Source organism: Chinchilla lanigera, unplaced genomic scaffold (assembly GCF_000276665.1).
Source record: "Chinchilla lanigera isolate Chin_1 unplaced genomic scaffold, ChiLan1.0 scaffold00100, whole genome shotgun sequence".
Classification (NCBI taxonomy): domain Eukaryota; kingdom Metazoa; phylum Chordata; class Mammalia; order Rodentia; family Chinchillidae; genus Chinchilla; species Chinchilla lanigera.
In genome coordinates, this window is record NW_004955501.1 from 4,504,910 (window position 1) to 4,516,765 (window position 11,856).

An 11,856-nucleotide genomic window follows, 5' to 3' on the forward strand; every position below is an offset into this window, starting at 1 on the left:
GGAAATTCTGGAGATGATGGAAATCTCAGTACTTTGATTGTGGAGGTGGTTTAATGGGTGTGCCTAAACTTATCAAGTTGTGCAGTTTAATGCATGCTAAGTATACCTCAATAAAACTGTTTATTGTTGTTTAAATCAGATGTTCCCAGTGACCTCTGTAAGACTCCAGACAAGTCCTTTCCCTTCTTTTAGCCTCAACTTTCCCATCTGTAAAACAGAGACCTAAAGGACCTACCAGCTGGGACCATCTACACCCACAATGACCCCCTCCCACATCTCCCTGAAAGGCTGCGGTGGATAAAGCGGGTGGTAAATCTGTGTGACTCGGGCCTATCGCGTGACTTTTCTGACCCCAGCTCCACTTTTCAGTTCTTCCCATAGAAGTAGCTGAGACCAAGTTAAGGGATTAGGGGAGGGGAGGGTGCTTGGGAATAGGAACAAATCACACAGGAAAAACAAGATGAGAAAACCCATGGCCCCACAGTCCATGGGCTTTTCTTCAGGCCCAGAAAAACTTAAGAGAGCTGGCAAGAAGCACAGAGATTTTGGCCAGCACTTACCCTTGACAGATGAGGAGACTAAGAACCATGCAGGTATTTTTCAAGTACACCAAGACAGAAACTCACAGAGTTGATGCAAGCATGCAGGTTGCTGGACTCTTAAACTAGTGCTTAAATGTCACCATGTCCACGAGGACTTCCTGACTGCCCTACTGAATATCACAACTCACTCCCCACACCCAGCACTCCTGATCACCCCTATCCTGTACCTCTATTTCTTTTATTGTTTGTACTCTTTATCTCCCCCAGTAGAAAATGAGCTCGCTAAGGCCAGGGACCTGTCTGTAGTTTGTAAACTGCAGTCATCCCAGCAGCTAGAATGGTACCTTCCACAGATCCTGGCTAATAAACACTGCTGAGCACATGACATGGTCAAAGGTCATTGCCCTGCAAAGAACAAGGCTTCTACATCACTTCATCTGAGTTCAGCAGACCCTGCAGCACCTTCTGCTTTGTCTCACCTCCCTGAGCCTCCATTTCCTCATCTACAAAATAAGGTTTGTGGTGCTATCCCGAGACACAATACAGCTGAAGTGCTGCATCAGCCCTATCAGAGCCAACTGCAAGGAGTGACTTCAGCAAATAAGTGCTACAAAGCAAAACTCCAGCAAGTCCAACAGGACAAGTAAAGGGCTGGTACGCTTGATTTGGGCATGAAGCTCCCAAGTGAAATATTTTCTTTCTTCCTTGGAGGAACATGTTTGGGTCCAAAATCCAAGAAGCTGAAGGGACCCTGCAGGAGGAGTGAGGAGGCTCAGTCTCTATCGAAAACTGGATTAAATAACCCTAAATTATTGCAGGCTGATCAGGCCCACAATCTCCCAAGCGAGTGGACAGTGAAGGCTTAAATAAAAGAGACAGTGGAAATAATTTCAGGGCTCCAGGAGGGACTAACTCTCTTATAGCTTCAGTATTCTGTGAGTTTAGCCAAAGGCTTCTCGGGACAGCCCGTATTTATTTGGTTTTCAAACAAAGGAGGAGGATACTCAAGAAAACACAGGAATCTCGCAGGACCTTGGGAGAATTTTTCCAAGTAGTAAATTATGTCAATCAGGAGAACTACCTTATCTTCAGGTTGGTATTTATTGTAGGAGTGTGGAGCCTGCAGCTGCAGTCTCCTTGTAGTTAATTGGGGTTGGAGCGAAAACGTCCTCAGCTGTGGTCTTATCTTGTCCTTTGAGGCGTCATGGCTTCATGAGCCAATGAAGGCTTCAGGGGTAACCAGTGACCCATAGAGGTTTATTTACTATGAGTCAACTGCCCACCTTTAGACAAGGTGCCTAAGCTTAGGACAACTCCCAGGTAAACATGAAAAGCCAATTGGTTAATATTAAATCCTGCTCAGAGCCACTTTGTAGTGGTCCCCAACAGGTCTCAGGTCAACCTGCTCACTTCTCCACATGAGGTTCAGAGCTACCTCAGTCTTCTCATCTGTGAAATGGGATGAGAATACTTTCTCTGTCAACTCTGGAAACGTTAGGAAGATTGAAGGAGAAGCTGCAAATGAAAATGCTTTAGGAGCAAGTTGCAGTGTGCTTCTGTAGAGACAGTGGGGCCTGCCCCTGGCAGCACACCTGTTCTGGATAACATGCTCGCTGCTTTGGGGAGCTGCTGTGGGCCAAATTGTGCTCCCTCCAATCTGTATGTTGAAGCTCTAACTTCCGGGACACTTTAGAATGGGCTGTATTTAGAGATAGGATCTTTAAAGAGGTAATAAAGTTAAAATGAGTCAATGGGGTGGGACCTAATCCATATGACTCGTGTCCTTAGGAGAATTTTGGAATTTTGCAGAAGGAAGACAACAAAAAGACACGTGAGGAAAGGGAGAGAGGCCCCAGAAGAAACCAAACCTTCCAACACCCTGGTCTTGAACTCCAAACCTCCAGAACTGTGGGCCAATGCATTGCTGTGGTTGAAGCCGTGAAGTCTTCATTATAGCGGTGCCAGGGTGACACAGAGATCTGGACGGGACGCAGCAAGGGCCAGCAGCAGAGAACCTTGCTGCCCTCTTGAGCTCCTTCTACACACACTGGCCCCAGACATCCAGTTCCTGGGGTCCACCCTGGCCTCGCTGGCCCTAGAGATATACAGCTGTGTGTCTCATCCTGAAAGACCAGGGAGCTCAAGAGGAGTGCTGATGGCCCCTGAGGCTGTCCCTGAGCAAAGACCCCCAGGAGCACACCATGTTGAGTGAGGAGGGGATGTCAGGAGGGGTGTTGGCCACATTGATTGAAAGGAAGAGTACGGTACATACCTGTAATCCCAGAACTTTGGAAGGCTGAGGCAGGAGGATTAAAAGTTCCAGCCTAGCCCAGGCAAATTAGTGGCTTAATGGGACCTTATCTCAAAATAAAAGAAGGGCTGGTGATATGGTTCAGTGTGAAGGTCCTGGATTTAACCCCCAGTAAACATATGTGTGTGCACCAGAGAGAGAGAGAGAGACAGACAGACAGAGAAAGAGAGAGACAGAGAGAGAGAGGGATAATGATACCCAACTTTTCTCTATGTCCGAAGTCTGTATTCTCTAGAAAGGGCAGAGCAGATGCCCAGACCCTGGACCCAAATCCCCTCTTCACTCCACATGCCCTGAGAGTCCTACACTGACCCACCAGGCTGTTAGGGTTCAGCAACTGCTTAGTGTCGAGTGTTGGACTCCAGGCTGAGGACACTCAGGGGGCCTGTCTGAGAGCACAGGGCTCCCAGAAGCTGCTGAACAGACCTCAGTTCTCTCCTCAGCAATGCTCCTGCTGGGGCGCTCATCTCTGCACCCCTTGTCCAGCGCTGGGTGTTGATTGGTGGTGAGATGTGAAGTCCTCTTGCATTCCGAGAGTCACCTGACCCTGTCACCTTCTGGCCATGGGGCCTCTTTCAGTCGCTTTGGTCAACAATACAAACTAACGCTCAAGGGGACAAGACCAGCATACTGATGTTATGTAGATTAATTCATTCTTTTGGAAGAATTTCCAAGTCAGACCATGGGGTAGAAATCATATGCAACTTTTGCAGAAAGGATGCTATTGCTTCCACAAAGTAAGGGAGAAAATATAAACAAAATAAGGGTTTTTCCTTGGCAAAACAAGGCCACCCACATACTTAAAAATCTGCTCCTGCCTGGAGTAACTAGAGTTTTGTTCCATTGTCATGTAGCTGTCACCCTGCATGCAGCATATGGTCTGAGGCATTTCCTTATTTGACTGCCTCCCGATTTAGGAAGACAGGAGCTGCCAGGACCCAGGCCACATAAACTCCACAGCCAACACCCCCTACTCCCTTCCCTTTTCCTGTGTGTCTGGAGACACACCCTAGTGGCCCATGGGGAGAAAAGTCTGAATTCAGCCTCACAGCCTTGCTCCCAACTGCCTCCTACACGTAAGGAAACAAATGTCAGAGAGCCTGGGTCCACACATGGCCCAGCCCACAGGAACTGATTGTTCCGTAAAGCCTTTGGCTCCCTAGGCACTGCTGGCATCAGGTATTTCAGATCAACAGGGAATCTTACTTGGTGCTGGACAGTGTTCAGAATTGAAACTTCAGCTGTGGTAAGAATGTTACAGGCAGCTGAGTTGGATAGAAATATTATAGGCAGTCAGACAGGGATAGGCCCTCGAAGGAGCCAACATCAAAGACAAGATAAGTTACCCGTGGGCCAGACCTCAAGACAAAGGTCTAGACAAACACACTCAAGGGATGGACATCAGGGATTGATAAGAACCCTTGACCCAGCCCCTTACAGGAAAAGCCCTTGCTTTGTATTCATGCCTGCTTGATACATGACTCGCTTCCCCATTTGATCCCAATTGAATCAATTTTACCTGAACTGAGTCAAGCGTGGTGGCACACGCCTGTAATCCCAGCACTTGGGAGGCTGAGGCAGGAGGATCATTGTGGGTTCGATATCAGCCTGGGCTACAAAATGAGCTCAAGACCAGCTTGAACTGCATAGTGAGACTTTGTCTCAACAAAACAAAACAAAAGGAAATTTCACCTGAACAATTCTTATTGGTTGACCATAGTTTTGTACATTTTTCCCCCAGTTTTGTACCTTGGACCCACCTCACCTCATGGTTTTGCTCTATAAAAGTCCCCAGAAAAGACTTGGGGGGGGGTAACCCACTCTGGCCCCCTTCTATCCCTCTCTTGAACAGAAGCTTTCCTTCCCTCAATAAGTATGTTCTGCTCCTAACCTCTGTTGTTCCTAAAATTCATTCTTCAATTTTATTTTTTGTTTTTTTGTTTTTTTTTTTTTTTTTGGTTTTTCTCCGGTACCGGGAACCGAACTCATGACCTTGCACTTGCCAGTCAGGCGCTTTGCCACTGAGCTAAATCCCCAGCTCCCATTCTTCAATTTTAGAGAACACAAACACCAACTAGATATCATTCAGGTTGGGAATTTTTATTTTCCTGTATCAAGAACAGTCTTCCTGGTCAAGCGTTTTCAGTGAAGACCTTGGCTCTTTCCTGTCTGCATCCCCTGAGTTCCCCTGACCCCCTAAATATGGATGTTTTCTGATAGAAGCTAAGCAATTGCCGGACGGCAAGGCCTGTGGCCTTGAATATATGTGTACAAAGGATCAGACTGAAACGAGTTTCTCCTGACAGTTCCAAGAATGGATTAGCGCCTGTGCTTGTGGGTTCCAGGAGTGACCTGAGGAATCCAGCTTCTAGCCATCTGGGAGCAGAGGTGGCTCCTAAGAAGGGAGGAGCCGGCCTAGGTCCCCCTCAGTGCCAATGGCTCTCTGCAGCCCTGGGCCTGCCTGCCTCTGCAGCATGTACTATGACGCCTGTATTCATGGGAACCCACTGCCAGGGACTTTTCCTTCTCAATATTACTTCCACATAAGAGTGAAGGCAAATAAGCAAGTAGGAATGTATTTTTAAAACATGTTTAGGGAGTTTCCTGGTTTTTACCACACAATAGTTCTTCTTGCCTCCTACTTGTGCAGCCTGATCCTGTTGGAATTCAGGATGATATCCTGGGAATTATAAAATCTTGACTAATTAAAAAAAAGTTCAATCATGCTTGCTAGATGAATCTTACAAAGTCAGGGACATGAGAAATATGTTCAGCAAAGATTTCCAATAATGGCATTTGAAACCACCATGGACATTATGTGGTCTAGAGCCTCCTCTGCTGACCTCACTCTGCTGCCCTGATCACAGCCGAGTCCCACCCAAAGGCAGCTGAAGCAGGCAGGAGAGGTCCGTGCTGCTGGATTCAGCAGGGCAAGAGTCCTGTGGTCTTTGCTTGCGAGGTTCCAATCAGATGGTTCTCCCTCAGGGGATTTAGAACCAGGCACACATGAAATGAAGCAGAGGAGCGCAGTGGGAAAGAGATGCAGAATACAGGGGAGCTGTGGGCAGCAGCCGTGAGAGCAGCAGGTCCATAGGGGTAGAAGTCACGGACACCAACTTCGGGGGAGAACAGATGGGGGTCACCTGGGCCAAGTGGTTCACCTGGGCTACACTGGTGGGCTCCTACATTTTGGATTTGCATCTCCACTCTTTGCTTACTGGCCTTGGGACTTTGGATAAGTTGCAAACTTCTCTAAGCCTCAACATCCTCCTCTCAATGGGCAGGAAGATGGTAACCTACGCCGTAAGGCTGTGTGAGCGCCAGGGTGAAGTACAGCGCATCTGCTGTCACGTCTGAAAGGATTGAACAACACTCCATATCACCACTGTTAAACCAGCCTTCGTGTGAATCCTCAATTCCAAGTGCTAACTGCAGGGCACGGCTGGTGTCCTGCTCATCTATCTGCTCACCGTTCCTTTAACTTAAGTGTGCTGTGTTTCTTGAAGCTTGGAAGAGCCTCTCTAGCACAGAAATAAAAAGACCTCTGGAGAGCCTAGCTAACCATTCTGTGTTGAACACATACAGGAAAGGCTGCTGGGGAACGCTGGCATTGCCCTTAAGGGACCCGGGCCTCATGCACCCTCTGGGTCAGTACAAGCAGAATGATGTGCAGTTATGGGACACCACCCTGCTGACCAAGGGAGGGGGCTGGACTCTGAGGCGAGCTGAGAGGGGAGAAGCTAGTGCCCTGGTCCTGTCCAGAGGAGGAACAGCAGCGTGCTGAGGCTCAGTGTCAGCGGGGGGCTGTGTGCGGGAGAAATGGGTATATGTGTAGACTGGAATGGGTGATATGCAAGTGTGAGGGGCCTGGTCTGTGGGTGTCTGTGTGTTTGTGCCAGGATGGAAGTGTATGTAGATGGAAGCTGGAGGGAGAGAGGCTCTGTGTGTGTCTGTGTGTGTGTGTGCGTGTGTGTGTGTGTGTGTGTGTGTGTGTGCACAAGCTTGTACCTGGGAGAGTTGTGCAGTTTGGGAAAGCTATGGTTGAAAGTGTCTGGAGCATGCATGTGCACCTGAGGACGGCTCATGTGTGCAGTGTGGTGACCAAGCATGCATGAGGTCTCTGTGCATGGCTGGTATGTGAGACAACTCTTTTCTACCTTCAGCAGCTCAGCCAGCTGCAGTGCAGGAATGGGAGGGGAAGGCTATCGGGTCATCTGCCTGGCAGGCCTGGTAATGACAGCTATTATGGGGCTTGCTGTATTGGAAAATCAGAGGCTTTCAGGAACCTCTGTCGCTGTTGAAGACCAGGAATGAGGAAGTTCCAAAGGTTCCTCTGGGCTTTCATTTCAATGTGACCTTTGCCTGTACCACCCTGGCTTTTTGCAGGCTGCTCGTCCCTTCCCTTGTGGGAGAGGGAGAGCCCAGTTTCACTCTGCTTCCCAATCATTTTCACTTTCAGGCTCCGCTACCCACTAAAGAAGGAGAAGCTACTATGATGGTGTGCGGGCTCTGGCCACAGTCCACAGTCCTGGGCAGAGATGTCCCAGGCTCAGGAACTGGCTTTGGATCCGTACCAATTGCTGTGATCAGATCATAACTTTCTCAAGTACACCAAACTGCAACTGTCTCAGCCTCCTCCTTTGTGCTGATGAGACCTTCCGAATGCAGGGTGATTTCTCCACAGTAACACAGAAGCTAGTGCCAGAAGAGCTGTAGGTCTTACACTGAAGGAGGCATCTGGCTGATTGCCCAGTAGCAGATAAAGAAAGGTAGGTGCTAAACTCCAATCCCTCCTCCTAATGGTGAATGCCAGATGACATGATTCCCAGCACATCTGTTCATCCAGAGGTGTCCGCTGGCCACATCATAGTGCCTCCACTGTCCTCTGATACCTGGCCACTCTTCCAGAGGCCCGTTCCTACAAGGCACACCCCACCCACTCCTTTATGTGACAGGCAACAAGCAGCAAGCTGAGCCTTTTCTTTGAGTTGCCAGTGCGCAGTTCCCCACACCTGGCCCCCTTGAATCTGAACATGCCTTTCCCATTGTTCTCCTGGGGCCTGAGGTCTTTTCTGGACAGCCATAATGGGCCCCACAGTCTCCATGGTGTTTCTGAGGACGACAACAACAACACACCCAGGCACACACAGACACATACGCACATCTTTCATAGGTCTGTGCACTCTTAGGGCTCCCATCTCCAGCCAGTTGCACCCTCTGATGGCTCCTCTAAACTCTTCCACCCAGCCTAAGCCTTGGCTCTCCCAGCTCCGCTGCTGCTACCCTTTAGGGTCACCCTCTGCATTGCAGCCTATACTAACAAGATGTGGCCTAGTGGGCCCTTGACGTTCCTCCAGCTGAAACGGGTATGTTCTACATTTCAGATAGAGTGATAGTCTGAGCCCAATTCAGAGAGAAAATTTAAGTGCATAGCACAAACTATTTCTCTTTTAAGTCAGTCTCCTGTTAAACATTTGACATCTGCAACTTCAACCAAAAAAAAATCAAGCATTTGATACATAGAGTCTAGACTCCAAGCTTGTCACTCAATCTTTACAATGAATTTGGCTGCTGTTTGCTTTTACCCCACTGAAACACTTCACGTGTCTGAGATGAAAGGCTGGCATCATGATTCTCACTGTGGAATGGATTAAATGGGCCCATTCTCTGGGGGGTCACTTAAGAGTATCTTCACTCTCATCTGCCCAGCGGATAACTCCCCACCAACCTGGCTGTCCAAGGAAACACAGCCCGGGTGGATGTCTGTCACTAGCACCTTGGAGGTGACTTAAAACAGCCTTCAGCCACCTAGAGAAGGGTGGCCAGATTTAGCAAGTAAAAATAAAACACAGGGCATCCAGTTCAACTTGAATTTTAGATCAACACTGAATACTCTTTAGTATAAGTATACCCCATATAGGAGATGCTTACACTATTGTACTATACTTACACCAAAAATGTGTTGTTTATCTGAAATTCAGGTTGAACTGGCACCCAGTGTTTTATCTGGCAGCTCTCACCTGGCGCCTACCCCCATTGGTGCATGCCATCAGGCGTCAGAGCCTCTGCAGTGAACTGTAACCATAGCAACCACCCAGTTGGTCAATGATCTACATTTGAAGGCAGATGCAGGCCTCTCCTGGCAGGAGTACTCCTCCCTTGGGCTCTAGAAAGTGGGATTGGCCAACCACACAGGTGCCCAGCCTTCCAGAGGCCACCTCAGTGCCTTGAACAGCAGATACCAACTGTGTAGTATTTTAGATGGCACATCACCATCACTTTCGTTTTTCCTTCTCTTCTTTGCCCATGAATACATATTAGGGAAGGGAAAAAACAAGTGCAATAAAGACGGTATAGACTCCTGATACACACCTTGTCTGTGAACAAGGACGACACTGTGAACATCCCTGTGAGTGGTTCCCACGCACAGCCAGGTCTGGGCCTTGGTATGACATTATTCCCATAAACGATCATATGTCAATTAAATAACAGAAAGCCTTGCCTATTCTTCATCTTCAATGATACCTCTGAGTTTATTAATAATACTTACAAAGTATAGATAAACCAAATCAAAGCTTATGGTTAAGTGTTTAGTATTTGAAAACTTAGATTAATCTTGGTCATTTATCCTGTAAAACATTAAATTTTAAACTGTTTTGTTTACTCATGCTGTACAATGCTTTGGGATGAATACTACTTCAAAATGCCACATCGGTCATTCACTCTGCTTTATTTCCCCACACAGCGTCTAGGGACTATGTCAGCAGCTGGGGCTGTACAGAAGCACCCAAAGGAGAGTACCCTTCCCAGGGGCTGCAGGGCAGGTGACACTATGCTGGTACCCAGTGGTGTCTGCCATGTAGAGAGGTACTGACTAACTGGAGCCAGCTGGCCCCACACTCCGCCCACTGGGGACCAGGGCAGCACTGTGACCTGCCCACTCCTCAGCTTTGAGGGGCTCAACAGCCACATTTTCCGTCGCCAACATGGCTGGCAGGTTGACTCAGAAACCTCATCATGGTTTCTCCAGAGATGCCAGGCCACCCATGACCCTGTACATGGTAGGCAAGCACTCTACCATGGAGCTACATCCCCAGCCCAGGAAGACGCTGTCTTGGGAGACTCAATAAGAAGACTCCATGGAAGAGGGGGCTGATTCGGCTCAGGTAGACTCTGGGGGCCCATGATAGCAAAATTGTGATTTGTACATTGCCGAGGGACCACTCTGTCCTCAGCAGCTCTGTTCCAAGAAGTCCCTTTGGTGTCTGAGCCCTGGAGCTGTGACTTTGGGCCGCACTGCTAAAATGGAGAGCATGGCCCAACACTCACCTAGAATGAACCATGCCCCACATTCTGTCTTGCAAGCTGGCCTTGGTGGACAACAGTCTTCAGCTGGAGCAACACACGGGAATTCTTCCATGGCCAGGGGCCCTTGGCCACATCTGCTAAAGAAAAGTGCACATTGCATAGAAAAACTTGACACGGTTCTAGGTACACGAACAAACTGGTGTTTCTCTAAGTAAGTATGAGTTTGTTTCAATGTAATCTAGAAAAATGTGACATCAAATCCAATAATAATCATTTCTCATGTCACAGTTTCTGTAGAGTGACCGGTTTAACCTGTCTTGCTTCTTCTTATCCCTTAGCAGTGTTAAGTAGGACGGCTTTATCTCCCCAGCAGGACAGAGACTTCCTTTAGGAAGGGTCCTGTGCCTGAACTTGTGTATCTGACCTAGAGAGCCTGATGAGTAAGGTGAACCAGGCATAAAAAAGACCACAGCTGCGGGTGGATTTTCCCAACTCTTGGCTCTGGGCAAGGCAGATATTTTCACATATTTGTGCCCAAATTAATTCTTTAAAAATATCTTTTGTCTGCCTTTTATTAACTCCCAGCCTCCATGCCTAGCCCTTCTACCTTGTTCTTCTGCCCCTAAATCTCCTGAGGTTTGGGAACAAGGATGAGGGGACCAGACTGAGGAAGCTACAAGGGAAGGGATGCCGCCTTCACAGTGATCAGATCACCATCCTCCCCTTCCAGAGTCCTGGAGATCTGCACATTTAGAGAAGGGCAGGCAGCCCCGGATGCTTGCAGCCTATTGGCGGGTGGTGGGGGGTTTCACCAGAAGGTGGGAATGGGAGCAGTGGAGGAGGGGGCTGATTCGGCTCAGGTAGACTCTGGAGGCCCATGATAGCAAAATTGTGATTTGTACCTTGCCGAGGGACCACTTTGCTGTTCCCTGGCTGCCAGCTGCAGTATAAACGAGAGTTTGTTTTATGCCCAGTATGAGACTGTTTAAAAGGGGAAGGGTTAAAAGAAACAGGAGAAGCGAGGGATGTAGCTCAGTGGCATAAGCGCTTGCCTGGCAAGCCTGAGGTCATGAGTTCGATTTCCAGCACAAAAAAAAAAGAAACAGGAAAACTCAGTTTAGGTGAGAGTAGCCAGTATCACATCAGATCACCTAGAATGAACACATTCATTCATTCATTCTTCCAGCAAATATTTATTGCCCACCTTTGGAGGGCCTGGCTGTGCTCCAGACCCTGCACCCCAGGCTTTATCGAAGTGTGACAGTTTTGAATGGTTAAATCAGATCTGGGTCTTGGGAAGGCAGTGAGTCCCATTATATTCTGATATTTACCAAAGAAAATATCATATACTTTCAGGCTCCATCGGAAGAAACTTAACTACAGCTTCACATATCCGTGTGTCCTTGTGACTTCAGCCCTCTGGGAATCAATCACTTCTTCCTGTGGAGATATGATCAGCCCTTGCTGAATACGGAAAACAGGGCAGGCATTTAGCAAGGAGTTCAAGGTAAAAGCTATGCTCTGAGTTCCTCGTGCAGACAGATGGCAGAGCGGGAGGAGCTGGGTGGCTGGGAGGTGATGCCCCCGGGGAGCAATGCTGACCGCAGTTTTAAGGCTGTCCTGGGGCTCCTGCATCAGCAAATGAGTTTGTTTCATGTTTTGTCCCCGTGCATCAATTCCAACTCTCAGCCCAGC